Source organism: Chiloscyllium plagiosum, unplaced genomic scaffold, assembly GCF_037043375.1.
Source record: "Chiloscyllium plagiosum isolate Xiang-an unplaced genomic scaffold, Cpla_swu_hap1 HiC_scaffold_23, whole genome shotgun sequence".
NCBI classification, from domain to species: Eukaryota; Metazoa; Chordata; class Chondrichthyes; order Orectolobiformes; family Hemiscylliidae; genus Chiloscyllium; species Chiloscyllium plagiosum.
In genome coordinates this window covers 14,841,907-14,868,490 of record NW_028270161.1, presented here as the reverse complement: position 1 = coordinate 14,868,490, position 26,584 = coordinate 14,841,907, and the positions used below count along the sequence as shown (strand labels likewise).

Genomic DNA, 26,584 nt, shown 5'->3' with positions numbered 1-26,584 from the left:
CCCGACCATAACTATCCTATTATTCTTACAGATAGCTGAGATCTCCTTACAAGTTTGTTTCTCAATTTCCCTCTGACTACTGGGGGATCTGTAATACAATCCCAATAAGGTGATCATCCCTTTCTCAGTTGTTTAACCAGAAAGGTTCAAGTTGTCACAGTCCTACCAGGCCAAACTCCTGCTCGCTCATTAGAGAGAGGCGATTGGTGGTGGTGTAATCTGAGGGTCACCGTGCCACAGGCGAGAGTGAGAGACTACAAAGGAGAGACCCTTGTGGTAATCTCAGGCCAGTGCAGGAATTGAACTCACGGTGTTGGTATCGATCCTCATCACAAGCTGTGCATTCAGGCAACTGAGCCACCCAGTCAATAGAGTATAGGCAACGCTTTTGATGTATTTGTTTTAAAAGCTGACAGCCCAAACAGCTTTGGAGTAGGTATTGCAAAAAAAGGACAAGATAGATCATGGCCTGACAATTAACAACCAGAAAGATTTCTACCAAAAACTCCACCTAAATAGAGCACCAGGTGATGACAATTCAGCCATGAGGCTCAATTCAGGTGAACAGAAGCACCTGTGTTATTTTGTCAAATACCTCCTGCGCAAACCAGCCAATTTTCTTGCTTCTCCCCAAAGAAGTTGACTCCCAGTTGAGCCATAGTTCCAGCAAGTGGTACACCACCATTCATTAATGAAATTCCCAGTGGGTCAAGCCAAGCACTTCAGGAAAAAAACCCACTCAACCAAGACCAATTCAGTTCTTCATATTGAACCAGCACACACAGGCACTTCAATTAAGATAGAAAGTCTGGTTGACCCCCGCCGGCCCTAACCTGAGACATTGAGATCAACGGTCACACCCTGAACCTACACAGCTTTAATAAGGAGAGCAGAGCTGGTCTAGCACATTGGGTAAACCTATCAGCTGCATAGGCCAACAAAGAATCCTGTCAATATTGGTTACGTTGGCTGGATTTCACATTCATATCAATGGCTGCACTGAGAACAATAGAAAATAACACCAAGCCCCCTCAGGTCAATGATTCATTCAAAATCCTTCTGGAAGTCAGAGAAAAAAAACACAAAATAATATTAGGTTTACTTGACAACTGTGGTTTCCATGTGCTTATAAAGGACTCAACTTTGTGTCCTTAGTTCCTCATCAACCAAAAGCTGTTTACAGCCTCGTAAAGCTTTCAGTGTATATCATCACTTAGTTTTCGGCTTGTGTTGAGAACGATGACAGCTGTTTTGTCTACTGAATCTTTCTCCGATTGAATGTTTAAAGAACATGCAAGCACTTTATATAGGGAGCATTCAGCTCCTCCTGCCGGCTCCACTATTCAATTCAATCCTCGCACTGCACCTCCTCTGAATATATGAATTACAGGTAGCAGTGGGCCATTCAGCTTTTTGAGCTTAGTTCCATCATTTGATAAGATTATGGCTGATGTAATTTCAGCCTCAAAGTTATTTTGTTCTCTTCCCTCTTTACGGTTTGATTTACTTGCAAGTATTGCATGTATGTGTGCCTCTGTGAGTGAAAGAGTGTGTGTGTATGAGTGAGTAAGTGAGAGAAAGAGACAGTGTTTGTGCATGTGTGTGTCTGTGTCTGTGTGTGTCTGCGTGGCTGCATGTGTTTGTGTGAGTGTGTGTGTCCATATGTGTGTGCATATATGTGTGAGAGTGTGTGCGTGTGTATTCATGCGTGAGTGAGAGAGAGTGTGTGTGTCTGTGTGTGTGTATGTCTGTATGTGGATGTGTGTCTGTGTGTATGTATGTGTTTGTGTTTGTGCATGCATCTGTGTGTATGTGCGTGTATGTGTGTGTCTGTGTGTGTGCACAATGTGTGCATATGTGTGTCTGTTGGTGTGTGTTAGTGTGTATCTTTGTGTGCGTGTGTGTGTGTGCACGTGCGTGTGTGTATGTACATGTTTTTGTGTATGTATATGTGTGTCTGTGTGCGTGTGTTTATATGTGTGTGTGTATATATGTGCCTGTGTGCGCACGTGCATGTGTGTATGTGTGTTTGTATGTGTTTCTGTGTGTGTATGTGTTTCTGTGTGCGTGTGTTTATGTGTCTGTGTGTGTATATATGTGTGTGTGCGCACACGCGTGTGTGTGTATGTGTGTATGTGTGCGCACACGTGTGTGTGTGTGTTTCTCTGTGTGTATGTGTATGTGTGTCTGTGTGTGTGTTTACATGTCTGTGTGTATATATGTGTGTGTGTGTGCACGCATGCGTGTGTGTATGTGTGTTTGTATGTATTTCTGTGTGTGAATGTGTATGTGTGTCTGTGTGCATGTGTGTGTATATGTGTGTATATATGTGTGTGTATATGTGTGTGTGTGTGTGTATATGCATGTGTGTGTGTGTGCACGCGTGCGTGTGTGTAGTGCTGACAACCATTATACACGCACTAAATACTTGGAGCCAAATTGTTCAGTGAGTGACCTGATATTGTACTACTTCACATTGATGGAACAGTCAGTGTGTCTGGCAGACAGTGCGGGAAAAGTAGCAACACCACTAAATAATTTATTCGGAAAACAGGTAATAGCTTGCGTTTACATAGCAGCTCATTATATCCTCAGGGTACCCAGCAGCAATTTGTATAACCAACAGAAATACGGCAATCTAATTAACAAATGAGCTGGGTATCAGGGTGATATACTGCTTTTGGTAGCGATGGTTAAGGGACATTGTTGGTCAGGACACCAGGGCACTCTCTGCTCATCTCTGACAGCAACATGGAATGTTTTACATCCACCTAAATAGCAAAGAGATTAAAATCTTGTTCTGACGTGCAGCCCTTCCCCATAGTACTGCCCGGGGCTGCCAACTTAGATTATGCATTTGAGTGCATGGTGGCCTTTAGACCTACTACCTTCAGAGACAAGAGGGCAAAGGTGAGACCACCAAGTCCAGCAGAGAATAGAAAGGAATGATCGACTGGTCTGAAAGTAGATTAAAGGATGGTACCCTTGAAGATTTAAGACTCACCAAATGCTGCACAATTGTCTTTTTTGATCATGCACTTTCCAATGTATTTTATTTTCTCCTTCAAGAAAGAAGAAACTGAATACAAAATCGAGGTGAAAAATATTTTAGATTGCAGAGAACTGGATCAGTTCGGCCTATATTCAGTGGAGTTTAGAAGAATGAAGGTGGTCTTGTAGAAATATAATTCTAATGGTGTAAACGCAGGGAGGGATGTTCCTGATAAGCGGAATTGCAAGGACCAGGGGTGACAGTCTAAGAATAGGGGGCCGGCCAGTGAGGACTGAGATGAGGGGAAATGTCTTCGTCAAGACAGTGGTGATCCTGTGGAATTCTCAGCGACAGAAAATGTTTGGGGCTGAGACGTTGAATCTTTCCAAGAAGAAATTAGATATAGTTTTTAGGGCTAAAGAGGTATAAAGGTATGGGGGAGAAAGCAGGAACAGGGGGTTGGGCTGGATTATCAGCCATGACCATATTGAATGGCAGAACAGGCTCAAAGGGCTGAAGGGCCTCCTCCTGCTCCTTTTGTTTAATTTAAATGCTTCCATGTCTCTCATAAATATGGTCCATGTTGATTTGTAAAAGTGCCCCCATTGCCAGTACTCTCCCAACCTCCCATTGGCTGACATCAACCAAGTCCAGGAAATATAAATCTATACACAAATTAATCTATACATAAATGATCCAATGATTACCTGTTAACTGCTCATAATCCTTATTTGACTTCAAAGATCCCAGAATTTGTTCAGAATGAGTTTGACCGACAGGCTAATTACTGAATGATCTTGTCCACTTTAGGAATACATCATGTTGCAATCTCTCCCACTTAAAGGCAGAGTCACATTAGCAATCCCATTACAGACATCCTGAGGAAAACCTGTTTTTCCTTTGATGACAAGACTCTCCAGTTTGTAGTTAAGAGGGCAAGGACTGTCAGGTTATCATCACTGCCAATAAACCAACTGCACTTCTCAGCCACACTTAGTATTATTTAGAGACTGTGATGTGTTTGGAGCTTTTTTTTCTCTCTTTTGATTTCACAGCACAGACATGTGCTATTGATCTGCTACCTTTAGGGAGTAGCCTTGAAGTAAATGCTGGCGAGAGTCCATTGTTGAGATCATTCTTCGATCGCACTGCTTAATGGAAAGTGTTTGTGTGTTTGTGTCTGTTGCCCGGAAGAAGGGGGAGAGAGAACTGGATGCACTAAACACAAAGTGCCCTTATGTTCTCTGGGGCGGAGAGATTGAGTCTATTACCTTGGGAGCAAAAATGGAAGTGAGGTCAAGGATGTAGCATTTTAAAGGTTAGTTGAAGGAGCTGGGTCAGATGAAAGACAATAGCAGTTTTTGTGCCCAAATGCTTGTTCCAATTCACAACAAGCTGGTGAAATGAGGAATTATCAGCATGCTACCTGGAGACAGCAATGCCCATTTCTCTCCATCCTTCAGCTTTACAAGAAAACCCTTAAAAATTAAACCGAGACCACACCATTCTGTCCTGGAAGATCCATAATAAACATGGAGTTTTGCCTTAGCTATCATTTGTAAACAAACTTCCATTTTAACTGCGGGTATTCATCAGCTGTTTTGCACCTCCCTGCCCCCAGCTGCCTACCCCCAAACACACATACAGATGCAGACACAGACACACAGAGACACACATAGACACACAAACACTCGCACACGTACACATTCACACACACACAGACAAGCATAAGCATGCACATCCACACACACTCACACACACATACACAGACACACATCCAAGCATATGCACACACATCCACACACACTCACACACACATACACACACACACAGACAAGCATAAGCATGCACATCCACACACACTCACACACACATACACAAACACACATCCAAGCATATGCACACACATCCACACACACTCACACACACATACACAGACACACAGACAAGCGTATGCACACACATCCACACACACTCACACACACATACACAGACACACAGACAAGCGTATGCACACACATCTACACACACTCACACACACATACACAGACAAGCATATGCATGCACATCCACACACACTCACACACACATACACAGACACACATCCAAGCGTATGCACACACATCTACACACACTCACACACACATACACAGACACACATCCAAGCGTATGCACACACATCCACACACACTCACATACACATACACAGACACACAGACAAGCATATGCACACACATCCACACACACTCACACACATACAGACATACACAGAGACATGCACATACATATATTTACACGCACACACTCTCTCTCACACCGACACACACTCACACACACTTACATACACATACACATTTGACAAGAATGTGTTATCTGCTGAAACGCAGCAGAAATACACTTGGGGTTTAGCAGATGCTTCCACCTCTGTCAAACTGTGCCCATACACTTGTAAAATGTTGCATTACTAAAATAGAGATTCCGGTCCTTACTTCAGTGCCTTTTATGGGATCTGGCTGTGCCCAACTTGCCACATTTCCAAAAACAATGATAGAGCCTCATTGGCTGTGGATGACCTTGGAATAATGAAAGTTGCTATGAAAATGCAAGGAGAAAGTGAGGACTGCAGATGCTGGAGATCAGAGTCAAAAAGTGTGGTACTGGAAAAGCACAGCCGGTCCAGGTAGCATCCGAGAAGCAGGAGTGTCGATGTTTCGAGCGTTAGCTCATCCTGATGAAGGTCCTTATGCTCGAAATGTCGACTCTCCTGCCCAGCACCACACTTTATGAAAATGCAAGTACTGTTTTAGTGTTAGACTGGAAATCAGCCATCATTGTCAGCTATCCCTTGGTCCGAGGATGACATCAAATCAGGATTTCCTATTTCCTTGTCATTGATCTTCATGTGAAATGACCCTTGGTAGAAGCTTCTGTGTCAAGATTAAGGTGGGGATGGAAAGGTTCCTGATGAAGGGCTTTTGTCCGAAATGTTGATTTTCCTGCTCCTCGGATGCTGCCTGACCTGCTTTCCTTTGCCAGCACCACTCTAATCCTGACTCTAATCTCCAGCAGCTGGAGTACCCACTTCTGCGTAGAAGCGTTTGTGTGACTGTTTAACATGGGGATGTTAGGACGAAGGTTGAACTATGATGACTGGGATCACCTTGCTGCTCCATCCTTCTCTATCCTCACGGCCAGAGACATGCACAGTACTCCTTTGTTCCACCACTGAGAAATGTTTGGACCCTACTTTGTCTGGCACTTGCCCTCAGTCTTCCCATCAATGGGGGAAGTCCTATCAGTGCTGGAGGACTGGTGCAAGGATCCGCAGTGGAGTCTTGTCACAAAACATGCTAAACAATCTTACATTTACAACTGCAATAAGAGATGAGCCCAACTAAATTCTGACCCTAACAAGAACAGGATTTGCTGGAAAAGCTCAGTAGGTCTGGCAGCACAGGTGGAGAGGAATCAGAGTTAACATTTCGAGTCAAGTGACCCTTCCTCAGAACAGTCATCAAACCCGAAACATTAACTCTGATTTCTCTCCACAGATGCTGCCAGAGCTGCTGAGCTTTCCCCGCAAATTGTGTTTTTGTTTCTAATTTACAGCATCCACAGTTCTTTCGGTTTTTAAATTCTGACCTTGGTGTGTGTTTCATCATTCCACAGTCCCTTATAGGAAGAACCTCAACAAATTAAAAGGAACATCTCTTAACCCAGTGTAGTTGTATCGAAGTCGATAGCCTTTATCAAAATCGAAGGCTTTTATATTAGCTTTAATGCAATGGGAGGGTCAGTGGCTCTCAGTTCCCTTGGCAAGTCTCTGGCATCACCCCAGACAGAGAGATACAAAACTGCAAACCTAAATGATATTATGCTCTCAAACTAAAATGGAGCTTGCTCAGTTTCATCGATGAATTGGAAATTGGAAACGAGATTTTCAACATGAGCTTTGGAGGTTTGCCAACTTATTCTTCCTGAGGTATAGTGCTCAATACTGAATGCAAACCAGATGTAGTCTGACCAAAGCTTTACACAACTCTGGCATCCCCTGGGCCTGTAGTCACTTTTGTCTAACTTGTTGGCTGACTTGTTGATGGAGCGAAGGGAGGTATCTTTTACAAATTTGACAGTGTTAAATTAATTGTTTTTCAATAAATTATGCGAGTTGCCCGATTAACGGGTCATCGTTCAATCTGAATGTGGAATGTCTGATAATGCCCAGCATTTATTTATAACTCTATGCAGACCCTCTTTTGCCTGGCCGCTGATACTCAGTGGCTAAACAAGGCCTGTGCCTTTAAGCCCATAATGGTCGGGTGCTCCCAAAGGAGGAATGGTCTAATTAGTCACAGCCTGCAGTCATTCAGTGGCTAATGGTTGAGGGCAGGTTTTGTTGATTGGCAGATGCTTGTAAATCCATAACTGATGCCCCTGAGAAGGAGCCAGGCGTTCAAGGTCAGAGAGATCAGCACGACATGTCTGGCTATTACCCCCAATGCCCACCCCTTCACCACCTCCTCTCTCATTTGTTTTATGTTATTGACATGTTGAAGGGTTACATCTAAAGTGAGATAAACATGCAGCATACACAAGACTTATATTTAGAAAGAGTGTATCAAAACTTAAAGCATTTACAGAGAGTGGTCACTCTTACTGACATCTGGAGCAGACTGAAGGGTTGGGTTGTGAACAGGAGAAAAAAGAGGAAACGTCAAAGGTATGGATGTGCCAAATATGTCAGCATTTTTGTTTTTAACTTCCTTCATTTGGGGATGCCAGTGTGGTTGGCAAGGCCAGCTCAAACTGAGCTGCTTTCCTGAATTGCTACTGGACTGTGCCATGTCAATGGTGTGGGCACATGCCCAGAGGTTGTGAAAGAGTAATGTTTACTTTAAAGTCCAGAATGATGAGATACTTGAGTGTAATGGTGTTCCCATGCATCCGATGTCCTTGTTCTTCACCGTGCATATAGAAGGTGCTGTTATGAAAGTCTCAGTGAGGCGCTGCAATGTATTTTGTGGATGGTAGACAGTGTGCACCAGGTTTGGATGGAGTCAATCTTCAATGTGACAGTGTGCTGATTGAGAGGGTGATGTTGTATTATGATACTGAGCTTGTTTGTCCTTGGGGTTGTACTCCTCCAAGAAGGTGGAGAGAATGCCATCACAATCCTGATCTCATAAATGGTGGACAGACTTTGGAAAAGGAGTGAGCACAGAATATCCAGCCTCTGGCCTGCCCTGACAGCCACATTATTCATACGGCTAGTCCAGTTCAACTTCTGATTAAGTGTAACACCCAGGATGTTGATAGTGAGGGATTCACTGATGATAATGCCACAGAATTCTGAAATATTCCAAAAAGGTAAGTATCACTTTACAAAGTCAACCTTTACTTACACATGCATGATACATGACCCAGACCCAGTGAGCTCACAGCCGACTGCTAAAGTGAACAGAATACCCAACACTCCTGTTTATATCTGTCAGCCAGGGCGCCCTGATTGGACCAGGTGAACAGCCCCAGTAAGAGAACTCATATTCTTGGATATCTACCAGGCTAACCTCATTCCAATCATGACAAGGTCAACAGAAGGCAGTTGGTTTTGTGCTTGTTGGAGATGCGTAATGCCTGGCACTTTTGTGACGCAAATATTTCTTCCTACCCATCAGCCTAAACCCAAAAACTGTCCAGATTGTTCTGCACAGGGACAGACTTATAATGCTGTCAGTGGGTCGACACATGGGGGAGGAAAGCTGGGAATGAAGAAGACTGAGAGCGATTACACTAATCTCCAAGCCCCACCCATTACCCGCGATCAGAGGCAGGAGAACAATATGATGGCACGATACGATGTTCCTGCGGGTGCGCCTCTGCTTCAGCGGTTCTTTTTCTTTCCTTATCCTTTCTTCTCTTTCATTGGCTTCTTCTCGACGCTTAGCTCTTGAGATAAATCCTGGGGCATTGGGAGGGTGTGGGCAGTGAGTCTCAGAGCAGCATGATGGCTGTGAGTCCTGGAGCAGCACGAGGGCAGTGAGTCCTGGAGCAGCGTGTGGACTGTGAGTCCCAGAGCAGGATGTGGGCAGTTAGTCCCAGAGCAGGGTGTGGGCAGTTAGTCCCAGAGCAGTGTGTGGGCAGTTAGTCCCAGAGCAGGGTGTGGGCAGTTAGTCCCAGAGCAATGTGTGTGCAGTGAGTCCCAGATCAGGGTGTGGGCAGTGAGTCCCAGAGCAGTGTGTGGGCTGTGAGTCCCAGAGCAGTGTGTGGGCTGTGAGTCCCAGAGCAGTGTGTGGGCAGTGAATCCCAGAGCAGTGTGTGGGCAGTTAGTCCCCCAGCAGGGTGTGGGCAGTTAGTCCCAGAGCAGCGGGTGGGCAGTTAGTCCTGCTGCAGTGTGTAGGCAGTGAGTCCCACAGCAATGTGTGGGCTGTGAGTCTCAAAGCAGTGAGTGGGCAGTGAGTCCCAGTGCAGTGTGTGGGCTGTGAGTCCCAAAGCAGTGAGTGGGCACTTAGTCCCAGAGCAGTGTGTGGGCAGTTATTCCCGGTGCAGTGTGTGGGCAGTAAGTCCCAGAGCAGTGTGTGGGCAGTGAGTCTCAGAGCAGTGTGTGGGCAGTTATTCCCAGTGCTGTGTGTGGGCAGTGAGCCCCAGAGCAGTTAGTCCCAGAGCAGGGCGCCGGCAGTGAGTCCCAGTGCAGTGTGTGAGTAGTTAGTCCCAGGGCAGTGTGTGGACAGTTAGTCCCAGAGCAATGTGTGTGGGCAGTTAGTCCTGGTGCATTGTGTGGGCAGTGAGTCCCAGAGCAGTGTGTGGGCAGTGAGTCCCAGAGCAGTGTGTGGATAGTTTGTCCCGGTGCAGTGTGTGGGCAGTTAGTCCCAGAGCAGGGTGTGGGCAGTTAATCCCAGAACAGTGTGTGGGCAGTGAGTCCCAGAGCAGTGTGTGGGCAGTCAGTCCCAGAGCAGGGTGTGGGCAGTTAATCCCAGAACAGTGTGTGGGCAGTGAGTCCCAGAGCAGTGTGTGGTCAGTCCTGGTGCAGTTTGTGGGCAGTCTGTCCCAGAGCAGTGTGTGGGCAGTGATTCCCGGTGCAGTGTGTGGGCTGTGAGTCCCAGAGCAGTGTGTGGGCAGTGAATCCCAGAGCAGTGTGTGGGCAGTCAGTCCCAGAGCAGGGTGTGGGCAGTTAGTCCCAGAGCAGCAGGCGGGCAGTTAGTCCTGCTGCAGTGTGTAGGCAGTGAGTCCCACAGCAGTGTGTGGGCTGTGAGTCTCAAAGCAGTGAGTGGGCAGTTAGTCCCAGTGCAGTGTGTGGGCAGTAAGTCCCAGAGCAGTGTGTGGGCAGTGAGTCTCAGAGCAGTGTGTGGGCAGTTATTCCCAGTGCTGTGTGTGGGCAGTGAGCCCCAGAGCAGTTAGTCCCAGAGCAGGGCGCCGGCAGTGAGTCCCAGTGCAGTGTGTGAGTAGTTAGTCCCAGGGCAGTGTGTGGACAGTTAGTCCCAGAGCAATGTGTGGGCAGTTAGTCCTGGTGCATTGTGTGGGCAGTGAGTCCCAGAGCAGTGTGTGGGCAGTGAGTCCCAAAGCAGTGTGTGGATAGTTTGTCCCGGTGCAGTGTGTGGGCAGTTAGTCCCAGAGCAGGGTGGGGGCAGTTAATCCCAGAACAGTGTGTGGGCAGTGAGTCCCAGAGCAGTGTGTGGGCAGTCAGTCCCAGAGCAGGGTGTGGGCAGTTAATTCCAGAACAGTGTGTGGGCAGTGAGTCCCAGAGCAATGTGTGGTCAGTCCTGGTGCAGTTTGTGGGCAGTCTGTCCCAGAGCAGTGTTTGAGCAGTGATTCCCGGTGCAGTGTGTGGGCTGTGATTCCCAGAGCAGTGTGTGGGCAGTCAGTCCCAGAGCAGTGTGTGGGCAGTCAGTCCCAGAGCAGTGTGTGGGCAGTGAGTCCTAGAGCAGTGTGTGGGCAGTGAGTCCCAGACCATATTTGGTCAGTGAATCCTAGAGCAGTGTGTGTGCAGTGAGTCCCAGTGCAGTGTGTGGGCAGTTAGTCCCAGAGCAGTGTGTGGGCAGTGATTCCCAGAGCAGTGTGTGGGCAGTCAGCCCCAGAGCAGTGTGTGGGCAGTCAGCCCCAGAGCAGTGTGTGGGCAGTCAGTCCCAGAGCAGTGTGTGGGCAGTCAGTCCCAGAGCAGTGTATGGGCAGTTAGTCCCAGAACAGTGTGTGGGCAGTGAGTCCCAGAGCAGTGTGTGGGCAGTGAGTCCCAGAGCAGTGTGTGGGCAGTTAGTCCCAGTGCAGTGTGTGGGCAGTGATTCCCAGAGCAGTGTGTGGGCAGTGAGTCCCAGAGCAGTGTGTGGGCAGTGATTCCCACAGCAGTGTGTGGGCACTTAGTTCTGGTGCAGTGTGTGTGCAGCTAGTCCCAGAGCAGTGTGTGGGCAGTTATTCCCGGTGCAGTGTGTGGGCAGTAAGTCCCAGAGCAGTGTGTGGGCAGTGAGTCTCAGAGCAGTGTGTGGGCAGTTATTCCCAGTGCTGTGTGTGCGCAGTGAGCCCCAGTGCAGTTAGTCCCAGGGAAGTGTGTGGGCAGTGAGTCCCAGAGCAGTGTGTGGGCAGTGAGACCCAGTGCAGTGTGTGGGCAGTTAGTCCCAGAGCAGGGCACCGGCAGTAAGTCCCAGTGCAGTGTGTGAGTAGTTAATCCCAGGGCAGTGTGTGGGCAGTTAGTCCCAGAGCAGTGTGTGGCCAGTTAATCCTGGTGCATTGTGTGGGCAGTGAGTCCCAGAGCAATGTGAGGGCAATGAGTCCCAGAGCAGTGTGTGGGTAGTGAGTCCCAGAGCAGTGTGTGGGCAGTGTTTCCCGGTACAGTGTGTGGGCAATGAGTCCCAGAGCAGTGTGTGGGCAGTTAGTGCCAGAGCAGTGTGTGGGTTGTTAGTCCCAGAGCAGTGTGTGGTCAGTCCTGGTGCAGTTTGTGGCAGTCTGTCCCGGAGCAGTGTGGGATGAGTGATTCCTGGTGCAGTGTGTGGGCAGTGAGTCCCGGAGCAGTGTGTGTGCAGTAAGTCCCAGAGCAGTGCTTGGGCAGTTAGTTCCAGAGCAGTGTGTGGGCTGTGATTCCCAGTGCAGTGTGTGGGCAGTTAGTTCTGGTGCAGTATGTGGGCAGTTAGTCCCAGAGCAGAGTTTGGGCAGTTAGTCCCAGAGCAGTGTTTGGGCTATGAGTCCCAGTGCAGTGAGTGGGTAGTGAGTCCCAGAGCAATGTGTGGGCAGTGAGTCCCAGAGCAGTGTTTGGGCTGTGAGTCTCAGAGCAGTGTGGGGGCAGTGAGTCCCAGTGCAGTGAGTGGGCAGTGAGTCCCAGAGCAGTGTGTGGGCAGTGAGTCCCAGTGCAGTGAGTGGGCAGTGAGTCCCAGAGCAGTGTGTGGGCAGTGAGTCCCAGAGCAGTGTTTGGGCTGTGAGTCTCAGAGCAGTGTGTGGGCAGTTAGTCCTGGTGCAGTGTGTGGGCTGTGAGTCCCAGAGCAGTGTGTGGGCAGTTAGTCCCTGTGCAGTGTGTGGGCTGTGAGTCCCAGAGCAGTGTGTGGGCAGTGAATCCTAGAGCAGTGTGTGTGCAGTGAGTCCCAGTACAGTGTGTGGGCAGTGAGTCCCAGAGCAGTGTGTGGGCAGTGACTCCCAGAGCAGTGTGTGGGCAGTGATTCCCAGAGCAGTGTGTGGGCAGTGAGTCCCAGAGCAGTGTGTGGGCTGTGAGTCCCAGAGCAGTGTGTGGGCAGTGAATCCCAGAGCAGTGTGTGGGCAGTTAGTCCCCCAGCAGGGTGTGGGCAGTTAGTCCCAGAGCAGCGGGTGGGCAGTTAGTCCTGCTGCAGTGTGTAGGCAGTGAGTCCCACAGCAATGTGTGGGCTGTGAGTCTCAAAGCAGTGAGTGGGCAGTGAGTCCCAGTGCAGTGTGTGGGCTGTGAGTCCCAAAGCAGTGAGTGGGCACTTAGTCCCAGAGCAGTGTGTGGGCAGTTATTCCCGGTGCAGTGTGTGGGCAGTAAGTCCCAGAGCAGTGTGTGGGCAGTGAGTCTCAGAGCAGTGTGTGGGCAGTTATTCCCAGTGCTGTGTGTGGGCAGTGAGCCCCAGAGCAGTTAGTCCCAGAGCAGGGCGCCGGCAGTGAGTCCCAGTGCAGTGTGTGAGTAGTTAGTCCCAGGGCAGTGTGTGGACAGTTAGTCCCAGAGCAATGTGTGTGGGCAGTTAGTCCTGGTGCATTGTGTGGGCAGTGAGTCCCAGAGCAGTGTGTGGGCAGTGAGTCCCAGAGCAGTGTGTGGATAGTTTGTCCCGGTGCAGTGTGTGGGCAGTTAGTCCCAGAGCAGGGTGTGGGCAGTTAATCCCAGAACAGTGTGTGGGCAGTGAGTCCCAGAGCAGTGTGTGGGCAGTCAGTCCCAGAGCAGGGTGTGGGCAGTTAATCCCAGAACAGTGTGTGGGCAGTGAGTCCCAGAGCAGTGTGTGGTCAGTCCTGGTGCAGTTTGTGGGCAGTCTGTCCCAGAGCAGTGTGTGGGCAGTGATTCCCGGTGCAGTGTGTGGGCTGTGAGTCCCAGAGCAGTGTGTGGGCAGTGAATCCCAGAGCAGTGTGTGGGCAGTCAGTCCCAGAGCAGGGTGTGGGCAGTTAGTCCCAGAGCAGCAGGCGGGCAGTTAGTCCTGCTGCAGTGTGTAGGCAGTGAGTCCCACAGCAGTGTGTGGGCTGTGAGTCTCAAAGCAGTGAGTGGGCAGTTAGTCCCAGTGCAGTGTGTGGGCAGTAAGTCCCAGAGCAGTGTGTGGGCAGTGAGTCTCAGAGCAGTGTGTGGGCAGTTATTCCCAGTGCTGTGTGTGGGCAGTGAGCCCCAGAGCAGTTAGTCCCAGAGCAGGGCGCCGGCAGTGAGTCCCAGTGCAGTGTGTGAGTAGTTAGTCCCAGGGCAGTGTGTGGACAGTTAGTCCCAGAGCAATGTGTGGGCAGTTAGTCCTGGTGCATTGTGTGGGCAGTGAGTCCCAGAGCAGTGTGTGGGCAGTGAGTCCCAAAGCAGTGTGTGGATAGTTTGTCCCGGTGCAGTGTGTGGGCAGTTAGTCCCAGAGCAGGGTGGGGGCAGTTAATCCCAGAACAGTGTGTGGGCAGTGAGTCCCAGAGCAGTGTGTGGGCAGTCAGTCCCAGAGCAGGGTGTGGGCAGTTAATTCCAGAACAGTGTGTGGGCAGTGAGTCCCAGAGCAATGTGTGGTCAGTCCTGGTGCAGTTTGTGGGCAGTCTGTCCCAGAGCAGTGTTTGAGCAGTGATTCCCGGTGCAGTGTGTGGGCTGTGATTCCCAGAGCAGTGTGTGGGCAGTCAGTCCCAGAGCAGTGTGTGGGCAGTCAGTCCCAGAGCAGTGTGTGGGCAGTGAGTCCTAGAGCAGTGTGTGGGCAGTGAGTCCCAGACCATATTTGGTCAGTGAATCCTAGAGCAGTGTGTGTGCAGTGAGTCCCAGTGCAGTGTGTGGGCAGTTAGTCCCAGAGCAGTGTGTGGGCAGTGATTCCCAGAGCAGTGTGTGGGCAGTCAGCCCCAGAGCAGTGTGTGGGCAGTCAGCCCCAGAGCAGTGTGTGGGCAGTCAGTCCCAGAGCAGTGTGTGGGCAGTCAGTCCCAGAGCAGTGTATGGGCAGTTAGTCCCAGAACAGTGTGTGGGCAGTGAGTCCCAGAGCAGTGTGTGGGCAGTGAGTCCCAGAGCAGTGTGTGGGCAGTTAGTCCCAGTGCAGTGTGTGGGCAGTGATTCCCAGAGCAGTGTGTGGGCAGTGAGTCCCAGAGCAGTGTGTGGGCAGTGATTCCCACAGCAGTGTGTGGGCACTTAGTTCTGGTGCAGTGTGTGTGCAGCTAGTCCCAGAGCAGTGTGTGGGCAGTTATTCCCGGTGCAGTGTGTGGGCAGTAAGTCCCAGAGCAGTGTGTGGGCAGTGAGTCTCAGAGCAGTGTGTGGGCAGTTATTCCCAGTGCTGTGTGTGCGCAGTGAGCCCCAGTGCAGTTAGTCCCAGGGAAGTGTGTGGGCAGTGAGTCCCAGAGCAGTGTGTGGGCAGTGAGACCCAGTGCAGTGTGTGGGCAGTTAGTCCCAGAGCAGGGCACCGGCAGTAAGTCCCAGTGCAGTGTGTGAGTAGTTAATCCCAGGGCAGTGTGTGGGCAGTTAGTCCCAGAGCAGTGTGTGGCCAGTTAATCCTGGTGCATTGTGTGGGCAGTGAGTCCCAGAGCAATGTGAGGGCAATGAGTCCCAGAGCAGTGTGTGGGTAGTGAGTCCCAGAGCAGTGTGTGGGCAGTGTTTCCCGGTACAGTGTGTGGGCAATGAGTCCCAGAGCAGTGTGTGGGCAGTTAGTGCCAGAGCAGTGTGTGGGTTGTTAGTCCCAGAGCAGTGTGTGGTCAGTCCTGGTGCAGTTTGTGGCAGTCTGTCCCGGAGCAGTGTGGGATGAGTGATTCCTGGTGCAGTGTGTGGGCAGTGAGTCCCGGAGCAGTGTGTGTGCAGTAAGTCCCAGAGCAGTGCTTGGGCAGTTAGTTCCAGAGCAGTGTGTGGGCTGTGATTCCCAGTGCAGTGTGTGGGCAGTTAGTTCTGGTGCAGTATGTGGGCAGTTAGTCCCAGAGCAGAGTTTGGGCAGTTAGTCCCAGAGCAGTGTTTGGGCTATGAGTCCCAGTGCAGTGAGTGGGTAGTGAGTCCCAGAGCAATGTGTGGGCAGTGAGTCCCAGAGCAGTGTTTGGGCTGTGAGTCTCAGAGCAGTGTGGGGGCAGTGAGTCCCAGTGCAGTGAGTGGGCAGTGAGTCCCAGAGCAGTGTGTGGGCAGTGAGTCCCAGTGCAGTGAGTGGGCAGTGAGTCCCAGAGCAGTGTGTGGGCAGTGAGTCCCAGAGCAGTGTTTGGGCTGTGAGTCTCAGAGCAGTGTGTGGGCAGTTAGTCCTGGTGCAGTGTGTGGGCTGTGAGTCCCAGAGCAGTGTGTGGGCAGTTAGTCCCTGTGCAGTGTGTGGGCTGTGAGTCCCAGAGCAGTGTGTGGGCAGTGAATCCTAGAGCAGTGTGTGTGCAGTGAGTCCCAGTACAGTGTGTGGGCAGTGAGTCCCAGAGCAGTGTGTGGGCAGTGACTCCCAGAGCAGTGTGTGGGCAGTGATTCCCAGAGCAGTGTGTGGGCAGTGAGTCCCAGAGCAGTGTGTGGGCAGTGAGTCCCAGAGCAGTGTGTGGGGCAGTGAATCCTAGAGCAGTGTGTGTGCAGTGAGTCCCAGTGCATTGTGTGGGCAGTGAGTCCCACAGACGTGTGTGGGCAGTGACTCCCAGAGCAGTGTGTGGGCAGTGATACCCAGAGCAGTGTGTGGGCAGTGAGTCCCAGAGCAGTGTGTGGGCAGTTAGTCCCGGTGCATTGTGTGGGCAGTGAGTCCCACAGCAGTGTGTGGGCAGTGACTCCCAGAGCAGTGTGTGGGCAGTGTGTCGCAGTGCAGTGTGTGGACAGTGAGTCCCGGAGCAGTGTGAGGGCAGTGAGTCCCAGAGCAGTGTGTGGGCAGTTAGTCCTGGTGCAATTTGTGGGCAGTGAATCCCAGAGCACTGTGTGGGCAGTGTGTCGCAGAGCAGTATGTGGGCAATTAGTCGTGGTGCAGTGTGTGGGCAGTGAGTCCCAGTGCAGTTTGTGTGCAGTTAGTCCCGGTGCTATGTGTGGGCAGTTGGTCCCAGAGCAGTGTGTGGGCAGTTAGTCCCAGAGCAGTGTGTGGGCAGTTAGTCCCATAGCAGTATGTGGGCAGTTAGTCCCAGAGCAGTGTGGAGGCAGTGAGTCTCAGAGCAGTGTGTGGGCAGTTTGTCACAGAGCAGTGTGTTGGCATTGAGTCCCAGAGCAGTGCGTGGGCTGTGAGTCCCAGTGCAGTGTGTGGGCAGTTAGTTCTGGTGCAGTATGTGGGCAGTTAGTCCCAGAGCAGTGTGAGGGCCGTGAGTCCCAGTGCAGTGTGAGCGCTGTTAGTCCCAGAGCAGAGTGTGGGCAGTGAGTCCCAGTGCAGTGTGTGTGCAGTTAGTCCCAGTGCAGTGTGTGGGCAGTTAGTCCAGAGTAGTGTGTGGGCAGTTAGTCCCAGAGCAGTGTGTGGGCAGTGATTCCCAGAGCAGTGTTTGGGCTGTCCGTCCTGGTCCAGTGTGTGGGCAGTCAGTCCCAGAGCAGGATGTTGCCAGTAAGTCCCAGAGCAGTGTTTGTTCAGTGATTCCCGGTGCAGTGTGTGGGCAGTGAGTCCCGGAGAAATGTGTGGGTAGTGAGTCCCAGAGCAGTGTGTGGGCAGTGATTCCTAGAGCAGTGTGTGGGCAGTGAGTCCCGTAGCAGTGTGTGGGCAGTGATTCCCAGAGCAGTGTGTGGGCAGTGTGTCGCAGAGCAGTGTGTGGGCAGTTAGTTCCCGAGCAGTGTGTGGGCAATTAGTCCCGGTGCAGTGTGTGGGCAGTGAGTCCCAGAGCAGTGTGTTGGCAGAGAGTCCCAGTGCAGGGTGTGGGCTGTTAGTCCCAGAGCAGTGTGTGGGCAGTTAGTCCCCGAGCAGTATGGGGGCAGTGATTCCCAGAGCAGTGTGTGGGCAGTGAGTCCTAGAGCAGGGTGTGGGCAGTTAGTCCCAGAGCAGTGTGGGGGCAGTGAGTCTCAGAGCAGTGTGTGGGCAGTTAGTCTCAGAGCAGTGTGTAGGCAGTTAGTCCCATTGCAGTGTGTGGGCAGTGAGTCCCATTGCAGTGTGTGGGCAGTGAGTCCCAGAGCAGTGTGGGGCGAATGAGTCCTGGAGCAGTGTGTGGGCAGTGATTCCCAGAGCAGTACAGGCAGCGAATCCTGGATCAATGTTGTCTCAGAGCAGAGTGCACACAGAGTCTTGGGCGGATGGTGTGGGAGAGGCAATCCTGGCTCTTCCCTTGTAACAGCCGAGTGCCGTTACGGTGTGATCTGGGGTTTGGAGCTGAGCCTGACCGGCTGTTGATCGGGGGTCTGGTGCGGGCGGAATCGTGCTGAGCTGCTGTAATGTAATGTATACTTGATATTTTTTACCTGACTGTAATCTGAATCCTTTAACGATGTCTTGTTCCTAACTTCTTCTTAAACTCTGTAAAGTAATGCAATGATGTATCATTCTCTTTTGTAATCCAGGATTTGTATCTGGGTACTTATTCCCAACATGTGGCTATAAGAAGGCAGACATTATCTAAGTTTTTCACTATACTACAATGGAGTACACATGGCACCAAATGATGTTCGATCATTTCTATCATGCTATTAAACCCAATATAAACGTGGCATTCAGAGGCTTTTGTACCTTAGTTGGACTGAAACACCAGGTTCAAGACTTGCTTGCTCTATAACATCTGACCAGGTTCCCGACCATTCCTGTAAAACAATTAATGTTTTGGCTTCATCCATTTTCTGTGACAGTGAATTCCACAGGCTCCACAAGACATTTCTCACAGGACTGAGCTAGGTAGATCTTTGAGAACCACATGAACTGTAATGGTACCGAGAGGCTGAATGGCCTACCCATGTTCATGTGTTCTTCCTGGATCCTCAGGCAGGGGAAGGCTTCAACAGCAGGACCTGGAGGAATTCCTGAGAAAGACACGGAACATTTCCACCTTCATGAAGGAAGGTCAGAGGCTACACAGCCAACAGCAGAGGATAACCCATCTGCATCATCAAGTCTCTATTTGTTCCACTCATGGTTCGAGGGTCTGAATGGAGAGACAAAAACCTGCAGATACTGGAATCCCAACGTATACAAGCAGAAGGCTGTGAGCACACAGCAAACCAGGCAACATCAGGAGGTGGAGAAGTTGACATTTCGGGTGTAACCTTTGTTTTGCTGTTCCTGTGTCAGTTGATTGAGGCTATCCCACCGCCCCCTCACTCAGGGTCAAGCCCAGCAAGTACCTAGCCAACAACTGGCCTGGGAGAGGGGACAGTAAGACTGATAGATGAACCCCTTCCCCTCTCTCAGTGGCATCACAGCCATCAGTGGGCCATAGGTGCTGATCCCCCCCACCCCAGCCCCATTATCCTGTATACGGGGGATTCTTTACATTGAACACTATCCCCAGTATGGTGACAGTGGTCAGGGTCTCATCCCAAGGCTTCAACCCTTCTGACTACATCCTCAGCACCTCTGAACTGGTCATGTCTTAGAAGATAGCACATGCGAGGACCTTAACAAGCGGACTGGGTCAGGGCTTAGAAATATCCAAACTCGTGCACTAACGGCTGTGAATTTGCTCATCATATTCCCATGCACTGGAGCACTGCTCCCTCTTTCCTCAGCTAAAATCAAGTAAAGGAGATCTGAGTAATTGAATCTGATCAGAATGGGTGAGTTGTTGGATAGGCATCTTGGGTCTGCAATGAAAAAGACAGAAAAATTATTCCCGTATTTATTCTGATAGATATTTTACAGTAGTTCTAACCCAGAGTTCCTCTATGTGAGCCTCCTAAGAGAACTAGCCCCAATCTACATGTTTGCCTTTTATGCAATGAAGGAAAACATAGAACATAGAACAATACAGCGCAGTACAGGCCCTTCGGTCCTCAATGTTGTGCTGACCTGTGGAACCAATCTGAAGCCCATCTAGCCTACATTATTCCATTATCATCCATATGCTTATCCAATAATCATTTACATGCCCTTAAAGTTGGCAAGTCTACTACTGTTCAACACCCTGACTACTCTCTGAGTAAAGAAACTACTTTTGACATCTGTCCTATATCTATCACTCCTCAATTTAGAGCTATGTCTCCTCATGCTAGCCATCATCATCCAAAGAAAAAGGCTCTCACTGTCCACCCTACCTAATCCTCTGATTATCTTACATGTCTCAATTAAGTCACCTCTCAAACTTCTTCTCTCTAACAAAAACAGCATCAAGTCCCTCAGCCTTTCCTCGTAAGACCTTCCCTCCATACCAGGCAACATCCTAGTCAGTTTCCTCTGAATCCTTTCCAAAGCTTCCACATCCTTACTATAATGTGGTGACCAGAACTGTACACAATACTGCGGCTATACCAGAGTTTTGTACAGCTGCAGAATGACCTCATGGTTTCAAAACTCAGTCCCTCTGGCAATAAATGCTAAGACCCCGTATGCCTTCTTAACAACCCTATCAACCTGGGTGGCGAACTTTCAAGGATTTATATACATGGACATTATATACTCTGCTCATCCACGCTACCAAGAACCTTACGATTAGCCCAGTACTCTTCATTCTTGTTGCTCCTTCCAAAGTGAATCACTTCTCACTTTTCCGCATTAAACTCCATTTGCCACCTCTCAGCCCAGTTCTGCAGCTTATCTGTGTTCCTCTATAACCTGCGACATTCTTCTTGTATTATCCACAACTCCACCGACCTCAGTATCATCCGCAAATTTACTAACCCATCCTTCTACGCCCTCATCCAGGTCATTTATAAAAATGACAAACAGCAGTGGACCCAAAATAGATCCTTGTGGTACACCACTGGTAACTGAACTCCAGGATGAACATTTCTCATCAACCACCACCAACTGTCTTCTATCAACTAGCCAATTTCTGATCCAAACTGCTAAATCACCCTCAATCCCATGCCTCTGTATTTTGTGCAATAGTCTATGGTGGGGAACCTTATCAAACACTTTACTGAAATCCATATACACGTCAACCACTTTCCCTTTATCCACCTTTTGGTCACCTTCTCAAAGAACTCAATAAGGTTTGTGAGGCACAATCTACTCTTCATAACACTGTGTTGACTATACCTAATCCACTAATTCCTCTCTAGATGATTATAAATTCTACTTCTTATAACATTTTTCTAATACTTGACCTACAACTGAAGTAAGGCTCACTGGTCTATAATTAACAGGGTTTCTCTACTCCCGTTCTTGAACAAGGGGACAACATTTGCTATCCTCCAGAGAATTATTGGATAAATTCCATCTGGCCCAAGGAACTTATCTATTTTCACAGTTTCCAGAATTGCTGACACCTTCCCCTGTGAACCTCAATCCCATCTATTCTAGTAGCCTGTATCTCAGTATTCTACTTGACAACATTGTCTTTTTCCTGTGTGAATACTGATGAAAAATATTCATTTAACACTTCCCCTATCTCATCGGACACCACGCATAACTTCCTACTATGATCCTTGATTGGCCCTAATCTTAATCTAGTCATTCTTTTATTCCGGATATACATTTAGAAGGCTTTAGGCTTTTCCTTGAGCCTACCTGTTAACAACTTCTCATGTCTCCTCCTGGCTCTTCTTAGCTCCCTCTTTAGGTCTTTCCTGGCTAACATATAACTCTCAAACACCCAAACTGAGCCTTTACGCCTCATCCAAACATAAGCTTTTTTCATCCTCTTGACAAGAGCTTCCTCACTCGACCACTTCCTCCCTGCCTGACAGGTACATACTTATCAAGGACACGCAGTAGCTGTTCCTTGAATAAGCTCCTCATTTCAATTGTGCCCATCCCCTGCAGTTTCCTTTCCCATCCTATGCATCTTAAATCTTGCCAAGTCATATCATAATTGCCTTTCCCCAGGCTATGACATGCCCTGCAGTATTTACGTAACCCTTTCCATCACTAAAGTAAACATAACCGAATTGTGGTCACTATCACCAAAGTGCTCACCTACTTCCAAATCTACCACCTGGCCTGGTTCATTGTCCAGTACCAAATCTAATATGGCCTCGTCCTTTGTTGGCCTGTCAGGAAACCCTCCTGCGCACATTGGACAAAAACTGACCCATCTAAAGTACTCTAACTATAGTATTCATGGTCAATATTTGGAAAATTAAAGTCCCCCATAACAACTACCCTGACACTCTCGCTCCTATCGAGAATCATCTTTGCTATCCTTTCCTCTACATCTCTGGAACTATTTAGAGGCCTCTAGAAAACTCCCAACAGGGTGACCTCTCCTTTCCTGTTTCTAACCTCAGCCCATACTACCTCAGTAGACGAGTCCTCAAATGTACTTTCTGTCACCGTAATACTTTCCCTGACTAACAACGCCACACCTCCCCCTCTTTTACCATCTTCTTTGTTCTTACTGAAACATCAAAATCCCAGAACCTGCAACTACCATTGTTGTAATAACCTGCACCAAAATTATGAGGCTCTTTATATGTTGCATGTTTGTTGGATTCAATAAGGAATTGAATTTGTTTCCACTGGCACGTATGTTGGATATATTGTTATATAATACCATAGAACCCTTACAGTGTGGAAACAGGCCTTTCAGCCCATTGAATCCACACCAACTGTCCAAAGAGCCTTGTACCCAGATCCCCCCTATCCTGTTATTACTCACGGCTAACCCACCTGGCCTCGACACTACAGGCAATTTAAGATGGTCAGTCATCATAACCTGCACATTTTTGGATGGTGGAAAGAAACCAGAGCACTCAGAGGAAACCCATACAGACACCGGGAGGGAACATGCAAATTCCACATAGACAGTGACAAGAGGCCAGAATTGAACACAGATCCCTGGTGCTGTGAGGCAGCAGTGCTAGCCACTGCACCATCATACCTCTATACTAATGTTTAAAACCAGAGGTGAGATTTTTCCTAATATGTAGCAAGTTGTCCTCATTTGGAATGTACTTCCTGAATAACGGGTGAAAACACATTCAGTTGCACCTTTCAGAGGTCTTAGATATTGTTACAGACAGAGCAGAGATGGTTCTCCATTTTCTACTTCTCAACCAAACAGAAAAAGATTTGTTTTAGAGATGTATTTCTTAACCCCTTCTGGGGTTCAAGACCTGACACAAACCAAGCTTCCTTACAGACTGAAATTAAAAGAAAGGATATTGCTTATTTTTGTTAGAATTCACACAACACACACACACAGACACACATACCAACAGACACACACATAAGCAGATGTTCATACACACATGTACAACATACACACAGACAGGCAGACACACACACGCATGCACACATGTACATATACATACACACACTCCCAGACACACGTGCACATACACACACCCTCAAACACAGACACACGCACACTGACACATACAGAGACATACACACACACTTACACATACACCCTCACACCCACACACACCCACACACATACAAACACACACCTACACACACATACCCACACACAAACCCACACACACACACACATACATACACACACCCATACACACTCTCTCTCACACACATCCTCCATACACACACACACACATACACTCACACACACCCACACACACATACATACACACGCATCCAGATACACACCCACATACAAACACGTGTGCACACACTCTCTCTCTTACACACACACACGCGATTGCTAATGATGCAGAATGCACTTAGCAGCCTAACATTTATATCTTTGCTTTCCAACAGAGGATAGTGGGAGGAAAGATGTGCTGATGAAATCACAGTGGCTACATCCATGTGACTGCAGCTTCCTGTCTTTGTCAGTACATGTTATGGCTTACCTCCAGTAGCAAACTTATAATTGACAGATAAAATAATAACATTACTTCTGTGTCTTTGGTGCATCCTTCTGGGCTGAGAATTTCTTCTGCCTCTACACCAGACTGACTGTCCGACTAACCCTGGGGTTCTTAGGATCACAGTTAATCTACCTTCTGCATTTGACCATAGTATGTGTGTGCTTCCATTATCCACATGAGTAGGTTGGAGGGTTTAAACAACTGTCACACAATGGGAGTTGTTTGACATTCCAGTTATGAATAGCCTTTGAATATCTTTCTCTGTCTTACCATCTCCACACGGCTGCAAGATGTATCAGTTCTCGTTGCTCTGAGTCACCTAAATTGCAATGGAGCAGTCCTCTGCATCTGGAAAGCTCATTTGCATTTTTACTGGACTTCCCAGAAATTGGCACAAATGTGCGTTTGTACAGAAATCACTGAAGCAGACCACTCTACTATTGTGGACACTAATCTTTTATCAAATAAAATTGCCACTTTACGTTCTGCATGAAAGCTGCCCATCTTCTTCATAATTTTGTGAAGTTCAACGGCATATGCTTGAAATAAGGAAATTTGTAAAATCGGGAGCTTAGAGCAGGTTTAAAAGAGATGGGGGAATGGGTGGGGAAGGAGTGGATGGTAATTGGAAAGCTGTCTGTTACAGGCACATTGACAAGCTACCCTGAATTACATCCTTCTGTACTGTATGATTCTATGAAATCTTGGTCACTTGCACAGTCAGCAGGCTACCTACAGTAATGCTAAACACAGAGAATGAATAGAGCAGTTAAGAGAGTCAGAGGTGTGGGTTCAAGACCCATCTGCTCCTGAGGTGTGTCATAACATGCTTGAAGAGGTTGATTAAAAATAGTTTTTTTGAGTAAGCATACAGAATGATTAGACAAACTAAAATAAAAGACATGACTGAGCGAGACTCAATCTATTATCATGAATAATGCATCTGCAAGATAAATGAATATTGCCTCAATGGTCATTATCCAGTTGTTGTCGTAGTAACAGCGCACCCTAAATCCCATAATGAAAGATTATCCCATAAAATACCGACTATATATAGTTGCAGTGGATAACATGAGAGATCTCAGACTGGTCCTAACACACATGGTGCAGCTGCACGTTTGAGGGATTGGCAGTCTCAACATCGCCAACAGATGCCCACCATCCATCCCTCCCCATGCTGGCAATGAATGGCTAAACTTAGCAAGGGAATTTTGCCAACCGTCCGATTAACCCCAGAGCTCCATTCCAAAGCTGTCGTACTCCTCATGAATTATTCACTGACGAAACAGACTTTGCTAGTCCATCATGGTTTAATTAGGGTTTCTGTACTTTGGCAGCTTTGGAATGTAGTTGGGGCTATAAGCTCTCCGCCCCGGTGTGTGATCGTGGCATATGTTGTATAAACACTACATAACAGCTATTTTGAAGACTAAAAAGGAATTAATAAATGGGCCAGGTCAAGCACTAGTTAATGTACTCAATTTGTTTTTCAACACAACATACTGATAGAAACAGAATATGCAGCAATGGGAGGAGTGTGTTTCCTTTTTAGTTCCTTTTTCCCATGCTTATCCTCTTTTCCTGCCTCTCACTTGCTTGAAACCTCCAACATCTCTAACTTTTGTTCCATTCCAGTGATAGGTAATTGACCTGACATGTTAACTCTGTCTCTCCCTCTACAGATGTTGCCTGACCTGTTGAGTACTTCAACCTCCACCACCTAGAAGGACAAAGGCAGCAGGGAAGAGCTCCACCTGCCAGCTCCTAACCAAGAGACGTATCATCCTGACTTGGAAATATACTATCGTTCCTTCATTGTGATTGAGTCAAAATTCTTGAAATCCCTTCCTAATAACATTGTCAGTGTTCCTCTACTGTGGTTCAGAAAGTAGTTCATTACAATCTTCTCCAGGGCAATTAGGAAAAGGCAATATATACTGGCCTAGACAGTGATGTCCAGATCTTATGAATGAATTTTAAAATGCCATATGTTTGTGATATCTTGGGCAATGTTACTGGAGACAAAAGATCACTGTGAAAAAAAAATGTTTCCCATACCCTCCTCCCCTCCACCCAAAAAAAATATACAATATCCTTTCAGGTTTCATCACACCATGAATCTGACTGTGTGTATAGTGTGTTTATGTGGGCGTCTGTGTATTAGTGTATGTGAGCAGGTGGGCGTGAGTGTGTGTGTGAGTGTAATTGTGTGTCTGTGAGTCTAAATGCAAGTGTGTGAGTGTGTATATGTGTAGCTGTGTGCATGCATGAGTTTGCATTTGTGTCCTGAGTGTGTGCGTACACGTGTGGGTGGGTGAGTGAGTGCATGAGATGGATGCCCATGTTTGTGAGCAAACTTGTGCGTTGAATATGTGTGTGTGTCTCTGTGTCTGTGCCTGTGTGTGTGTGTGTCTGTGTCTGTGTCTGTGTCTGTGTCTGTGTGTGTGTTTGTGTGTATATCGGCACATTTCTAAGAGGATCTAAGTGGGAACTGGGTAGATGGGGGGAAGGAGTTTCTGCCTCCTGTCAATCACTACACAATACACAGATTGGAAGGCTGTACCTCTGAGCAGAACAGTTACACAAGGTGACAAGATGTATTAAATACAAAAAGGACAGACCCATCCCCACGACAACAATCAAACGCAACCAGGGACAGGAAAATAATTGGGATGGCTGTGCATTTGGGAATACTGCAATTACACATGATGTCTATTCATCGTGGCTTCACACTGCAGCACTGCTGTGCAGGTCATGTTATACTTAAGCCCTTTTACATCTGCTCCCTTATGTCTTGTCAAGATAAATAAAAATGGTGAAACAAATAACTGCTTTAAAAGGCGTTATTACCAAAGACAGTTGTGTGACATGCAGGCCTATGCACACAGACACTCCTGACAGAATTTTTAAAAATGCTAGAGTGATGTAGTAAATGCAATAATATCCATTAATATTTGTTGAATTTAAAGTGACAAGCAGTTGGAAAGCCAGACGAAGCTTTGCCTCATAAAATAAGACAATTAAGTCAAGGACAAGAAAAAATACTCAATGAAAATGCCCCCTATCTTAACTCCTGCAGCATCGCATTTTGAAACTCAGTCCCTTGCGTATTTGTTACCATATGCGTCTGCATTGTGTTCATGTATGTGTGTCTGTGTGTACATGTTATTGTTGAACAACTGTCTCGGGATCTGCAATAAGAGAGC

At 48.2% G+C, this 26,584-nt stretch overlaps 1 long non-coding RNA gene across 1 annotated transcript in view; it reads left to right on the top strand.

Moving 5' to 3' along the window:
- LOC148145817 (uncharacterized) overlaps positions 1-26,180 on the top strand; it is a 58,212-nt gene extending 32,032 nt beyond the window's left edge. The window contains exon 3 of the long non-coding RNA XR_015761205.1: positions 25,061-26,180. This is a non-coding gene — a long non-coding RNA (uncharacterized LOC148145817). The remainder of the gene's footprint in view (positions 1-25,060) is intronic.
- The last annotated feature ends 404 nt before the right edge of the window (positions 26,181-26,584 follow it).